The sequence below is a fragment of the Hylobates moloch genome, unplaced genomic scaffold (genome assembly GCF_009828535.3).
Source record: "Hylobates moloch isolate HMO894 unplaced genomic scaffold, HMol_V3 SCAFFOLD_23, whole genome shotgun sequence".
NCBI classification, from domain to species: Eukaryota; Metazoa; Chordata; class Mammalia; order Primates; family Hylobatidae; genus Hylobates; species Hylobates moloch.
The window spans coordinates 31,095,440-31,110,721 of NW_026652298.1; the positions used below are offsets into that span (position 1 = coordinate 31,095,440).

The window sequence follows — 15,282 nt, forward strand, 5'->3', positions numbered from 1 at the left end:
GCAGCAGTGATCTCGGCTCACGGCAACCTATGCCTCCCGGGCTCAAGCAATCTTCTTGCCTCAGACTGAGTAGCTGAGACTACAGACACCCGCCAGGGCGCCCAGCTAATTATTGTATTTTTAGTAGAGGTAGGGGTTTCACCATGTTGGCCAGGCCGGTCTTGAACTCCTGACCTCAGGAGATCTCCCTGCCTTGGCCTCCCAAATTTTTGGGATTGCAGGCATGAGCCACTGAGCCCAGCCCTGTTTTCCATTTCTGAATCACATCTGCAAGTCTGTGTCAGCTTAGCTGGGAGGCACGGGCACAAAGTCGGCCCTGTTAGGGAAACCCTGAGAACGAAACAGGGCTGTCCAAGTGTGAGGCAAGTGACATGTCCCATGTCCAGGCAGTCATGAAATTCCAACCTCACTTCCTCTTTTTTTTTTTTTTTTTTTTTTTTAGAGACAGGATCTCACTCTGTTACCCAGGCTAGAGCACAGCAGCACAGCCTTGGCTCACTGCAGCCTCGAATTCCTGGGCTCACGGGATTCACCTGCCTCAGCCTCCTGAGTAGCTGGGACTACAGGTGTATACACCACCACACCCAGCTAATACTTTAGCTTTTGTAGAGACAGGGTCTCATGTTGCCCAGGCTGGTCTCAAACTCCTGGGCTCAAGCAATCCCTCCACCTCAGCCTCCCGAAGTACTAGGATTACAGGAATGAGCCACCATGCTCGGCTCAACCCCACTTTCTTATGATCATGGCAGGTCACCCAAGCCTTTAATGGCTCCCCAGGGCCAGTCGCACTGAATCCCAGGTCTGCCCTTGCTCACTGCCACTGCCTTGATCTTCTTTCTGGCCTCCAGGACTGTCTGCTGGGACCATTGCAGTAGTCTTTTGCCTGGTCTCCTACTCTCCCAGTCTTGCCCCATCTGGTTTAGCTTTTCCTCCTAGCAGCAGATTGAGCTTTCTGGAATCCAAATCTGACTACGTCCCACCTCCACTTAGAGTATGTCACTCAGTCCCACTGCCCGCAGGCTGGCATCCAAGCTTGCTCTCACCCTGGCATTCAGGATCAGCTGCCTTGAATCTGCCACCTGCCAACAGCTCCCCACCGAACCCCACACTCTGACCCAGAGGAGCCATCATCCCCAACACTCCCTGTCATGTCCCTGAAGCCTGACCTTGACCCTGGTCAGCTGTTTCCCACACCCTGAATGCACTTGCTGTCCTTCCCATCAACACCAGCTCCTCCTTCAAGGTTGGTCCCAGTGGTTGTCCCCAAGAGGGGCCTCCAGGATTCTTAGTGACAAGTGAAAAATCCAACCGTGGCTCACTTAAGCAGAAGAAAAGGTATTAAACAGATATTGGGGTATGCAAAACTCCCAGGAAGGCAGGAGGATCCCATGGAAAAGCGGAGGCAAGACATCACGCCTTTTCCTACCACAGAGCCAGCCTGGTGAAGTCCTCCTTCTTCACAGCTGCCAGGAACTCCATGTGGCCCAGGCTCCCTCCAGAAAGAGTCCTGGATAGGACAAGCCTCCAATTCAAACTCCAGAGCAGGTGCCTCTGATTGGCAGAGTCCAGTCACATGCCATGCCCTAGCTGCAAGGGAGGCAGAGAAAGTGGGTGTGGACTATTTGGGCTCCTCCCATGGAAGGCGGGCTCTGCTTGCCCATTGTCCTATGTGGGAGGACTTTCCTAACTGTGGGGTGGGAGTTCAGAGAGTGGGGGCTCATAGACTAAGGCTCTGTGCCTCCCCAAACCTCAGTATTGCCCATGTCAACAGAGGCACAGTTGAATATCTGGTCACTCAGTCCTTGACACAGCCCTCTACTGCACCCCAAGTCCACAGGTTCAACTTCCTGTGTGTGTCTTGCGCCCATGGGCATTTCCACATCTCTGCCTCCTTTTCTGTGCAAGCTTCCCTGATGAGCCTCCCGTCCAGTGGAAGAGACAGGCACTAAAATGATGAGGACAGCCCAGTGTGATACATGCTGTGATGCGGACATGCAGGAAGCCTAGAGGAGGCACCTGGTCCAGCTGGGGGCATCTGGGAAGGCTTCCTGGAGGTGGCACTGCTGAATGTTGGAGAATAAATAGGAGTTACAGAAACAAAGGTGTTAGGCCAGGTGCAGTGGCTCACACCTGTAATCCTAGCACTCTGGGAGGCCAAGGTGGGTGGATCACAAGGTCAGGAGTTCAAGACCAACCTGGCCAACATGGCGAGACCCCATCTCTACTAAAAATACAAAAATTAGCTGGGCGTGGTGTACATGCCTGTAATCCCAGCTACTTGGGAGGCTGAGGCACAAGAATTGCTTGAACCCGGGAGGCAGAGGCTGCAGTGAGCCGAGATCATGCCACTGCACTCCAGCCTGGGTGACAGAGTGAGACTCAGTCTCAGAAAAAAAAAAAAAAGAGAGAGAGAGAAAGGAAGGTGTTGGAGGCATCATCCCAGGCTGAGGCAACAGTTTGCAAAGCCACGGAGGTGCAAGGGGGAATTCCAAGGAGTTCTGGCATCACCGGGGGTAATGTGTGAGGCAGAGTTGTCAAGAGATGAGGCCACTCAGGGTGGAAGGTACCCAGTCACTGCTGGCTTGTGGGGCCTGGCTTTGAGTGAGGGCTGTGTGCCAGGGCAGGGGAGTGGCACGGTCAGATGTGAGCTGAGAATGACCCCTAGGAGAGCCCGACCTGGGGAGCAGCCAGGGGTGCGGCAGGACCGTGGGGACCAGGAGAGGGGCTCGGCTCAGAAGACTCAGCTGGCTTCTGGTGGCAAGCAGAAGTTTGCCACTGCTGCTGGGGCATGTCTGGGCGAGGCAGAGAGACGTGGGCAAGTCCCTGGCCCAGTCTGGTGTCCTCAGTTTCCTTATGTGTAAATAGAAGGGTGTAGTGATCTCCAGGCCAGGGGCTGAGAGCCAGTGAGGCCACCCACTTCCTGCTCCTGTCCGCCCCACTCCCACGATGTACCAGGAGCTGGGGATGCAGTGACAAGAAGTGGAAGCCACAGCCCAGCTCTCATGGGCAGCGGGTCCAGGAGTGGACATGCAGTGATGACCTAGGTCTGGGCTGAAGAGGCTTTTCCCAGCAGTGTGTGGCCCAGCACGCAGGAGAGATGCACCAGGAAAGGGATCTTAGCCGTTGACAACTGCCCTCCCATGGCAGCCCCACTGGGGCCAGGTTTCTTGGGACAATCGATGCCATCATTCCGGGAAGCCTACCCCAGGAGAGGCCCTGATTTCCCCCCATTTGCATAGCCACAGTAACAGGAAACAGGATTCACATTGCCTCATCAGCGCGGGCTGGGCCAGGCCAGGCCAGCTCAGGGCTCAGCTTGGATGTCCCAGCCTGGGCTGCCTCCTGGACAGCTGGCAGAAGCCCCATCTGGGCACTCCATCCGGTGGTGGCCAGACAGGTGGCCCGGGAGCTCCAAGGCTGTCCCCAGGCCCACCTGGATTTCTGACATGAAGGCTCCAAGCAGCTCAGCTTCATCCCCTGGGGAGGAAGGAAGGCTGTCAACAGTGACAGCTGGGTGCTCCACTGGGGTCAAAGTGCGCCGAGTTACTGCCAAGCTATCCTGGTTCCCAGAAGTGATGTGTAGAACTTCCTCCCGCAAGGAGTGTGCCTATCTCCTACCTGCCCCCCCTCCATCCTCTCCCAGTTTCCCCCAGCTCCCTTCCAGAAAGCCAGGCTTTAAGCAGGAAGAGTGCTTCTCAGATGCTGTTCACTGGGTGCTGGGTGTGACCCAAGGCTCCACATGCTGAGCTGGGTCCAGAAACCAGGAGTTTGGGGTGCAGAGAAGGGGCAAGCCTGGGTTTAGCCTCATCAAAGCCAGATGCCCCAGAGCCCTGGACCTCCTGGGCCTCAGTCCTCCCACATCTGCCATGGGGATACTTGTGACTACCTCTCAGCGTTGACAGGAGACACTAAAAGGGAAGGTGCTGTAGCAGTGCTGGTGACTGCGATCCTAGCGCTCATGTCTGCCTTAATCCCAATGCTCCGGCCGCGTTGGGCAGCTATTGAAAGAGAAGCCAGATTTCAACATTATATGAAGAGACAACGTGGTGGAAGGTTAACCCTGTCCAAGATACCCTGTGGATACAGCCTGACCTGGGTTCGGATCTTGGCTGTGCTACTTGCTGGCCGTATGACCCAGGGTGAGCTCCTCAGCTTCCCTGAAGCTCAGTTTCTGCATCTGTAGAATGGGAATGAATAGCGATGCCCGTCTGTTAGGGCTATGGTGAGGAGTCGATGAGACACCACATGAAAGGGACCCGATCAAAGGGAAGTTGTGGATGAGGGGGCCATGAGCCCACCGAGAGGATGTAAAGTTCAACCCTATAGCAGCTCCTGTGGCAGAGGCTGGGGTTATGGAAATGAGCCCCCGTGGCTGTGTTAAATCAACCCCCCAGAGAAGTCAGAGGCAGTGAGGAGGCAGGAAGCACTCAGTCCTAGACTAGGGATCCAGAGAAGGACTAAGGAAGGCAAATGCCTGGCCAGGGACATCTGAGGAGGCTTCCTGGAGGAAGGGATGTGTGAGCTAGTGTCAAGGATGGACAGGTTTGGCCACCAACGTGAAAGGTCGCATCCCAGGAGAGCAGCCAGCCGAGGCAAAGGCAGGGTGACCAATGTTTCTCTGCAGGCGTGGGAAGGACAAGCCACGTGCTTGAAGGATCACCCACTGCCTCCCCCACAGACCCCTGACTCCACCTCTCAGAGCCCTGAGCCTCCAGTCATGGGCACAGCCATTCTCTCTCTCACACCAGGTCTTCAGACCCCTAGCAATGGGGATGCCCCCTTTCCTGGCATCACAGGCAAAGCAGGACAGTGGTGGCACATACCTGGTGGTATGGACGCTGTCCTTCTCCATGGGCCCCTGCTCTTCCTCCTCAGCATCATCGTTGCCAACACTGTAATTTGTAACTGTTTTCTGGTCATTTTTCTATGCAAATAATTTCTGAAAGAACAAAACGGGGTTATGGTTTCCAAACTCTTACAACTTGCTTTTTCCTCTAAGGATACACATACCATGAGCATTTTCCCAGGTAAGCAATACTCCAAATCACCATTTTATTTTATTTATTTTATTTAGAGATGGAGTCTCATTCTGTCGCCCAGGCTGGAGTGCAGTGGTTGCTCACTGCAACCTCTGCCTCCCGGGTTCAAGCGATCCTCCTGACTCAGCCTCCTCAGTAGCTGGGATTACAGGCATGTGCCACTACGCATGGTTTTTTTTTTTTTTTTTTTGAGATGGGGTCTCGCTCTGTCGCCCAGGCTGGAGTGCAGTGGTGCAGTCTCAGCTCACTGCAAGCTCCGCCTCCCAAGTTCACGCCATTCTCCTGCCTCAGCCTCCCCAGTAGCTGGGACCACAGGCGCCTGCCACCACGCCTGGCTAATTTTTTGTATTTTTAGTAGAGATGGGGTTTCACCGTGTTAGCCAGGATGGTCTCGATCTCCCGACCTTGTGGTCTGCCCGCCTCAGCCTCCCAAAGTTCTGGGATTACAGGCGTGCGCCACCGTGCCCGGCCTACGCCCGGCTAATTTTTGTGTGTTTAGTAGAGACAGGGTTTCACCATGTTGGCCATGCTGGTCTTGAACTCCTGACCTCAGATGATCTGCCCGCCTTAGCCTCCCAAAGTGCTGGGATTACAGGTGTGAGCCACCACGCCTGGCCTCCAAACCACCATTTTAATGGCTAGGGGCTGGGGGTGGGGTGGGATGCCCCATGGCATAGATGGACTGTCATGAATTTAACCAAGTCTGTAATCTCAGCAAACATTTCTTCAGGAGGGTAAGATGTGTGCAGTCAAGAGTACAAGGGTCCAGAGTCCTTTGGTTTTGTTTCTGATTCCACTTTTTTGTGTTTAAAGAGATGGGGTCTCACTATGTTGCCCAGGCTGACCTTGAACTTCTGGGCTTAACTGATCCTCCTGCCTTGGCCTCTGGAGTAGGTGACTCTACTTCTTAGAGCTGTGTGACTCTGGACAAGTTACTCAACCTCTGTTTTTTGTTGGTTTCCTGAAAGATGAGAAACAGAGGAGCCCCTGCAGATGCCTAGTCACAAGACTCCCTTGAGATCTTGTGTATGTGGTGCTTAATGAAGCACAGCGCCCTGGAGACAGACAGGAGGTGCCACGTGGATGGGGTAAGGGGTATTGTTGCTGTTTGTTGTTGCTATTTGGGCCAGGTGTTGATTTTACAGTCTGGAGAGTGAAGGGCTCATGCCAAGTGGCATGAATGTTCAGAGTGACCATGAGGGTTCAGTGAGACCTTGGTGCCTCTTCCCCTCCCTGCCCCCTTCCATGAAAAGCATCTGAGTCCCCTGTGGGGGGCAGGTCTCCAAATTCCCAGAACCATCTGGGGCTGGTTGGCCTCACAGGCCAATTACACCAGTGTCCCAGGAGTCTAGAAAGACGTTCTAGAAAGACACTCTCTGGGGAGAAAACCATACTGAAGTCTGCCCAGAATGCCACCATCACCCACCCCCTTCCTCTGGGTTCAGCACTGCCCTCTCCCTGGGTTCTCCTTTGCATGTTAAATTAATGCCCCAGAGAGGCTCTGCAGACGGCCCCAGTGACAGCCACCACTGGAGAGAGAGACTCCCTGGATGGATGGACAGATGGATGCAGCCCCAACCTCCCCCACTCCCCCGGGGCCCCAGCCAGAAGGCAAGAAAGCCCCTACCCAGCCTCCAACTGCTGAAAATCCCCAGCACCAAATTCCCCCAGCCTGGGGATCGCCAGGAGGGAGCCCTGTGTCCCCAGTGTTGGCCCCACCTCCCTTCCCTCAGGGGGCAGATGCAGCCTAGCTCTGCTCTAGTGTCCCCTGGGCACCTCTGTTCCCAGACCAGGAGCCTCCCTCGGCCCCAAGCCTGGGCACCCCAAGGCTCTCCCAGGCGTGGGTGGCAGTGTCCCTGGCTCTCCTTTCCAGGCTGCTCAGCCTCTCTGAGCCGTGATTTTCTGCAAAATAGGAATAATGGGACTATTAGATCGAATGACACACGAGATTGCCATTTCTGTGGGTCAAGATCAGACAGGCAATCAGCAATTTCCTATGGTTTCAGCAGATGGCTGCCTTCAGTAGGGAGCTGAGGACTAAATGAAGAAACAAACAAGCAGCCCGGTGCACGGAATTTGGCCCAACAAACTTTTCACTGTCATTCCTATTACTTATTGTGGTGGATGGGGCTATCCCTCTCCCACTTCAAGGATCACCAAGCCCTGCCACTCGGACAAGGCTCCCTCTGAGGCCAGGAAGGTGCCAGGGGGCCCTTCCCGAGTCCTGCCCACAGCCCCTGACTCGCCAGGCTGGACACTCCTTGCTGAGTCTTTTAACTGTCATTTCCCCCAAAAAGCCCTTAATCACCCTATGCCCGGCCAGGGGGAGGAACTGGGAGCTGCAGGAGCTGCAGGCTGGCCTGCAGGAAGATGACTCAGGGGAATCCTTCGAGCCCCTTGGCACGATGTGGGGGAGTGATTAAGGGGGGCGTCACAGGTGTGCGCCATGTGCCTGTCACCTGACCGCTGACCTTTTTCTGAGCTGGAGCTGCTGGAAGCTGACTTCCAGGAGAAGGGGTGGGCCTCTCCTGCCCTCCTTCCCCTCCCCAGGGCCAGGTCCCCTCTCTGTGGTGCTGGGAGGCAGGCCCTGAGCATTTCATTCATTGATTCATTTCTCTCATTTGTTCATTCATTGTTATCAGATCGATCAGTGGCTCACTTGTGTGACTCATCTGTGGGTCTGGCCCTTCATTCATTAGTAATAAACTCCATGACCATTCGCCCAGCCTGTCCTCCGGGCCAGCTGCCTTGTCAAGTGCATTTTCTCATTCAGTCCTCTCAGTGCCCAGGAGGAAGAGCTATTATTACCCCCATTACATGGAGAGGAAAACTGAGGCACGGGAAAACTCAGTAACACCCTGTGGAGGCCAGATTCAAATTCAGACCTGCCGCTATCTCTAGAAAAAAAAGTCACTGTCCCCCAAAGCTGTGCCTCCGCTTCTATGTTCCTGTAGCCACGTGGCCAGGTAAAAGTTACCCAGGCCAGGCTCACCCCACCAGGGCAGGGACCTCAGCTCACCACCTGGGTCCAGCACAGGCTTCCTCACCTTGACCCTGGGAGAGTTGAGTGTGTCTTTAGGCTACGTTAAGAGCCCCCAAACCTGAGTTCCATCCCCTATGGAGAGCCAAGCCTCCCCCTGCAGATCTCAGAGAATTTCCAAGGACTAACGTCCTCACAGCCTCTCCAGCCCCAGTCTCCCAAATGCACGGGGCTGGGCCGGTTTTCCGATAGTCCTACCTCTGCACATGGGCTCCCTCTGCTCCTCAATCCCGTGGACCCCAGCAGAAATGTCAGCTCTTCCCTGTATCCCTCAAAACAAAACTCATGCTCCCATGAGGCATTTGTGAGAAGCGGTGGTGACTGAGGATTTGGGGGTGTAAACGGGGAGGGGGTTTTGCAGCCACAGAGCTGCGACTTCATATTGACATCAGATCTATAAGCCACGCCAGCACAGACCACGCAGATGGACCTGCTGTGCCTGATGCTCTGTCTGTGGATTCTCCCGCGTGGTGGATTTTTCTGGTGGTTTCTAAGCTTTATTGTGAGCTCATCTTCAGCAGGGAGATTTGCTGCGTGTGCCTGTGCACGTTCGGGCTCCCACACCCCTCAGGACGAGACGTTTCCCAAAAGGGATGCGTTGAGTTTGAGTAATACTCCAGGGATTTCACCAGCTGGGGACCTGCATTCACACTGAATTCCTGGCATGAGATTCTAGCAACCCAGAGTAGAATCAACCCAGACCTCAGTCTCCCCTGCCCTGCCCCACCCCCACACTCCCAGACTTAGACTTTCAATTTCTTAGACTTCCTGCTATCCAGTCTCGGGCTGTTCCTAGGCTGGGCACAGGGTGATGTACCCTCCCATGGGATGAGGGAAGCCCTTCAGGGTCCTGCCTTCATACTGGGGTTTCTGTTCCTGCTCCCACGAAAGTCATGACCAGGGATCAAGTCCAATCTGAGTCCCTTTCCCTTTCCCCACCCCACCCTTCCACCTTGAGTTCCATTTTTATTATTGACCCCTGAATTTGCTTTTCTTTGAGCTTTTTATTTTTCACTTTTTTTATTTTTTAGACAGAGTCTTGCTCTGTCACCCAGGCTGGAGTACAGTGGCGCGATCTCGGCTCACTGCAATCCCTGCCTCCTAGGTTCAAGGGATTATTGTGCTTCAGCCTCTCGAGTAGCTGGGATTACAGATGCGCACCACTGCACCTGGCTGATTTTTTGTATTTTTAGTAGAGATGGGGTTTTGCCATGTTGGTCAGGCTGGTTTTGAACTCCTGACCTCAGGTGATCCGCCTGCCTCAGCCTCCCAAAGTGCTGGGATTACAGGCGTGAGCCACTATGCCTGGCCTCTTTTGAGCTTTTTAAAAACATTTGTGGCCAGGAGTGGTGGCTCACGCCTATAATCCCAGCACTTTGGGAGGCCAAGGGAGGTGGATCATGAGGTCAGGAGTTCAAGACCAGCCTGGCCAAGATGGTGAAACCCTGTATCTATTAAAAATACAAAAATTTGCTGGGTGTGGTGGCACGCACCTGTAATCCCAGCTACTCGGGAAGCTCAGGCAGAGAATTGCTTAAACCCGGGAGGCGGAGGTTGTGGTGAGCCGAGATTGGCGACAAAGTGAGACTCCATCTCAAAAGTAAATAAATAAATAAAAAAATAAATTGCAATTATTTATTTAATTTTTAGAGACAGGGTCTTGCTCTGTTGTCCAGGTTGGAGTACAGTGGCACAATCACAGCTCACTGCAGCCTCAACCTCCTGGGCTCAAGTGATCCTTCTGCTTCAGCCTCCTGAGTAGCTGGGACCACAGGTGCATGCCACCATGCCTGGCTAATTTTTTTGTTTTTTTGGCTAGAGATGGGGTCTCGTTATGTTGCCCAGGCTCTTCTTAAGCTCCTGGAATTGAGCCATCCTCCCAACTTGGTCTCCCAAAGTGCTAGGATTACATGCGTGAGGCACCAGACCCAGTGGGGGCTTATCAATAGATATTATTAAATCAGTTTCATTGATCCTGTATTAACTAGCTCCCTGGAAACCTCACCAGGGCTTCCCACTGCCCTCAGGATCAAACCCTGGCTCCTTGGAGCCCTAGAGGCCCCACACATGACTTCATCGTTTAATTTGCTTAATGCCAGGAAGGAAGTATTACTGTGTCCGAGGTGTGGATGAGAAAACTGAGGCATGGAGAAGGTGGTGATGTTGAGGAGGGGCAGAGGAGCCCTGTCTGATGCCAGGTGGTGCGGGGAGAAAGGAGACCTCAGAATCCAGGCCTCCTGCTCAGTCCATCCCCCTGGGTGCCAGTCCCCAAGCTGTCTGCTGCAGCCGAGGGGGTTGGGACACACAGGAGCCACTGCCTGAGTCTGCCTAACCACTCCCTCCCTTCCCCAGAAGCAGACACGTGGTGAGACACACCGGTTCACTGGCACCTGTGACTGGCGAGTCAATACTGGGTGTGGCCCTTCTTCTAGGAATGAGCTCCCTGGAGGTTTCCTTCACAGAAATGGGCAGGGTCCTGCTCGCCACAGTCTGTCCCCCGGCCAGACAAAGGGCTCCATGCCTGGCCTCAGCACTCCCTAAGCCCACAGGGGACCCTGTCGTGGAGCTCCTCTGTATGCCCAGGCTGTGCAGGCATCCAGGTTTAGGCAGTGAGGATGGAGGGTCAGCGATTGAGCCTGAGCTCTGAGGTCAGGGGGACCGAGTCCTAAGCATCTCAGGGATCTCAGGCAGTTTGCTTTCTCTCTCTGGCCCTCGGTTTTACCATCTGTACAATTGAGCCAATGATAGCACCCACTTCATGGGGCACAGTGGGAGAGACAGAAACTGTAAGAAAAGCACTTGGTCCCTCTCCCCTCTTTTTCCCCTCCCCTTCCCTCCCCTCTCCTCCCCTCCCCTTTCCTTTTTCCTTCCCTCCCTCCTTCATTCCTTCTCTTCCTTCCCTCCCTTCCCTCCCTTCCCTCCCTTCCCTTCCTCCCTTCCTTCCTTCTTTCCTTCCTTCCTTCTTTCCTTTTAAAAAAAAAAAGACAGGGTCTTGCTCTGTTGCCCAGGCTGGAGTGTAGCAGTGCGATCACAGCTCACTGCAGCCTCTAACTCCTTGGCTTAAGCAATCCTCCCACCTCAACCTGCTCAGTAGCTGAGTATACAGGCACACACCACCCTGCCTGGCGAATTTTGATACTTTTTGTGGAGATGGGGATTTTGCCCAGGCTGGTCTCAAACTCCTGGGCTCAAGCAATCTGCCTGCCCTGGTGTATTCTTATGCTAACCTGCCTGGGTCTTGGGTTCTTTGTGAAGTGGGGGAACAACAGAGCCTGCTCCTAGGGTCGGAGGGCGGAAGGAGCTGATGGGTGGGAAATGCATGCAGCAGGGCCCACTGGCACCGGGCTGTGCAGGGCAGCTTCATTGTTTCTCTTCTCTCCCGACACCCATTCCTGCTGATGGCCAGGACCCTGCTCTGGTCACTTAAAGGTCTCTTATGCTTTCATGTAGTCTCTTTCTGGGTTCACTCTTTAGATTCAGGACTCCTGTTTTTGTTTTCTTCCCACCCCATCCCTTTCCCTAGGGGTGGCGTCCTAATGGGAGAGGGGCCTTCTGAGCCTCTGGTTGGCTCTGGGGCTGTGCCTGGCCCTGGGTGTCCTGGAGGGGAATCTGTCTGGCTGTGGCTGGTCCCACTGTGGCATTCATTCTGGGCAGCATGGTTCTCAGGTTTGGGGCCTTCGGGAGTGTGGGAAACATTGCTAGGTCCCCCAAGGTGTTCAGTTCTCTCCTCCTGGGCGTGTAGCCCCTTGCAGGTCAGTGGGGTCCTGGGCCTCACTTCACGGAGTGAAATGTGAGCAGAAGCAACCTGTGTCTTCCTGGGCTGTCATTTCAGAGCTGGTGGCTCCCTCCAGGATCCTTCCACTGTGGGAAGCCCTGAAGCCTCATGTTGAGGCAGCAGCATTTTAACAGTGTGAGGCCTCCATCGGCCTGGGAAGCTGAGTGACTATAATGGGCACGGTCTCTGCCACCCCATGCGGGACACATGGTGGGTCCAGAACCACACCCCAGCTGTGCTGAGCCACTGTGAGTTGAGGCTTGACAGTGCAGCACAACCTAGGCCACCCTAAACAAGACACACAGACGCCCAGGCCTCTCACTGGTTCTAGGATTCCCAGGATCTGGGTTCAGCGGGACTTCTGGCCTTTTCTACACGCCTCTCACAGGCTGTGGGTACTGGGTGGGCACAGTCTCAGGCCCACTCTCAGCCTGTGTGTTCACAGGTCGCCCCCAGTCCCACCAAGAAGCAGCTCACAGGCTCCTCTGATTTCCACTGCACCTGCCCACTCCCATCCTCTGTGGGCTTTCACAGCCCACACACCCAGGGTCCAGCCAGGGCTGCTGTCTTCCTTTCTTCACCTTCCCAGAATGGACACTTCCCACACTCCCTACCTGGTATTAAAATGATCTTTGGCCAAGCACGGTGGCTCATGCCTGTAATACCAGCAATTTGGGAGGCTGAGAGGGGTGGATCACCCGTGCTCAGGAGTTCAAGACCAGCCTGGCCAACATGGCAAAACCCTGTCTCTACTAAAAATACAAAAATTAGCAGGGCGTGGTGGCGGGCACTGTAGCCCTAGCTACTTGAGAGGCTAAGGTAGGAGAATCTCTTGAACCCAGGAGGTGGAGGCTGCAGTGAGCAAAGATTGTGCCACTGCACTCCAGCCTGGGTGGCAGAGAGAGACTCCATCTCAAAAAAAAAAAAAAAAATCTGCAAGTCTGATCTCCTTTCTGGACTCAATGTTCCTCCAAGATTGTCCCACTTACCAGCTGTGTGACCTTGGGCAAGTTAGCAAACGTCTCTGTGCCTCATTGTCTTCATCTGGAAAGACATAACATTGTTGGGAGAATTGAATACATTAATATACATAAGGCACTTAGTAAAGCAGTGCCTTTTACTTGTATTGCTTATCTACTGCCACATAACAAATTACCCCCAAAATTTAACAGCTTAAAATAATAAACATTCATGATTTTGCACTGTTTCTGAGGGTCAGAAGTCAGGGAGTGGTTTCTCCAGCTGGTTCTGGCTCAGCCTCTCCCATGAGTCTTCAGTTAGGATATGGGCAGGGGCTGCATCATCTGAAGGTTTGGCTGGGGCTGGAGGCTCTGCTTCTGAGATGGGTCACTCACCTGGCTGTTTGCTGGACGCCTCAGCTCCTTGTCACATGGGTCTTCCCACAGGGCTGTTTGAGTGTCCTCGTGACATGACAGCTGACTTCCCCCAGGGAAAGTGACCTGAGAGACAGCAAAGAGGAGGCTGCAATGCCTTTTATAACCTAATCTTGGGTGTTACACATCATTGCTTCCACATCTATTCATTAGAAGTGGGTGCAGTTTACACATAGAGGAAGGACAGTTCAGCTCTATCTTTTGAAGGCAGGGGTGTCAAATAATTTGCAGACATATTTGAAAACCACCAAGTTGTCCAGGTGCGGTGGCTCACGCCTATAGGCCCGGCACTTTGGGACATGGAGGTGGGAGGATTGCTTGAGCTCAAGAGTTCGAGACCAGCTGGGCAACATAGCGAGACCTTTTCTCTACTTAAAATAGAAAATATTAGCCAGGTGTGGTGGTGCATGCCTGTAGTCCTAGCTACCCGGGAGGCTAAGGTGGGAGGATCACTTGAGCCCAGGAGGTCAAGGCTGCAGAGAGCCATGATCATGCCCCAGCACTCCAGTCTGGGTGACAGAGTGGGATCCCGTCTCAAAATAAAAATAAAAATAAAACCACCAAGCTGCTGAATCCACATTGGCTGTTATTACTGCCAATCCTCTTGCTCCTTCCAAGGGGCTTGAGCACAGTAAGTACATAATGAATGCTTATTCAAAGTATGAGGGGGCTGGGCATGGTGGCTCACGCCTGTAATCCAAACACTTTGGGAGGCTGAGGCGAGTGGATCACTTGAGGCCAGGAGTTTGAGATCAGCCTGGGAAACATGGTGAAACCCTATCTCTACTAAAAAATACAGAATTTAGCCGGCATGGTGGTGCACACTTGTAATCCCAGCTATTCAGGAGAATAGCCCCTGCCCATATCCTAACTGCAGCCGCATGAGAGAGGCTGAGCCAGAACTGGTTGGAGAAACTATTCCCTGACTTCTGAGGCAGGAGAATCACTTAAACACGGGAGGTGGAGGCTACAGTGAGCCGAGATCATGCCACTGAACCCCGGCCTGGGCGAGAGAGCGAAACTCTGTCTGGGGGATAAAAAAAAAAGAAAGAATAAAAAGACAAAGAAAGTATGAGTGCATGAATGGATGTGCGAGTGAAAAACATGAGCTAGTAGAGGAAGGAGAGGAGGCAGAAGGGAGGAAATGGTGTGAGGGGGAGGAGGTGCCGTGGATTGTGCCTTCTGTGTTTGAGGCTTCAGGTCCTCTCCCTCCCTTGGCCTGGGGTCTGCCTACCCACTGCCCTATCCCAGCCTGACCCCCAGGCTCCCAACCCTCTGAACCTCTGCCCTCCATCTGCCCCCTTGAGCTTGCTTTGGCATGAGACAGCCCCTGTTCTTGCTGCGGCTTCTGTGCCTCATGGTTCTAACATGGCTGCCCCAGCCCCATATATCACCTCCTTAGGAGAATAGATCCTGAGGGGGGAAAATATCTTTCTCTTCCAGGATCTTTACTTTGTCAGGGAGGAAAATCTTTTCAGGAAGCTCTCCCCTCTCCATCCAAAATTCCCCTACTCCTCATATCTCACTGGGTAAAAGAAGGTCACATGCTTACCCCCTGGACCAATCAATGGAAGGAAAAGAGGATGGTGATGATTTCTCCCTTGGTGCTGGGCTCAGTGCCTGGTGTATAGAATGGGGCTCTGTGGGCAGAGACATGCATGTGGCTGCTGGGCAGGCACTGAGGGTGACTGACCCCAAAAACCATGAACAAAGGGCTACAGGGGGCGGAGCTGAGGGGCTCCCAACAACTCACAGAAGCCTGGACCTGCTTCCCCAGGGAGCTGAGGCTTGAGCAGGGCTTTGAAGGATGCATGAGTTCATCAGGCCCAAGAAATCGCCTGCAAAGGCTCTGAAACACAAAATAGCAAATGTCAAGGTAATGAAGAGCCTCATGGAGGCTAAGATAGTTGAAAAGTAAATCAACAGTCCAGTGATTAGACTGCCAGGCTAAGGGGCTCAGGTCTAACTTGTAGGCCATCCTTCTTCTAATTCAAGTCTTTAAAGTACCACTTCTGTGGTTTAACCATGGCTGAG

General features: G+C 53.7%; 1 long non-coding RNA gene across 1 annotated transcript; it reads right to left on the bottom strand.

Moving 5' to 3' along the window:
- Window positions 1-3,894: 3,894 nt before the first annotated feature.
- LOC116462566 (uncharacterized) lies at window positions 3,895-13,308 on the bottom strand. Its single transcript, XR_004246387.1, has 5 exons — window positions 13,210-13,308; window positions 12,844-12,898; window positions 4,824-4,939; window positions 4,093-4,177; window positions 3,895-3,998 (listed from the first exon to the last, which is right to left on the bottom strand). It is a non-coding gene; the product is annotated as an uncharacterized LOC116462566 (long non-coding RNA).
- Window positions 13,309-15,282: the final 1,974 nt, after the last annotated feature.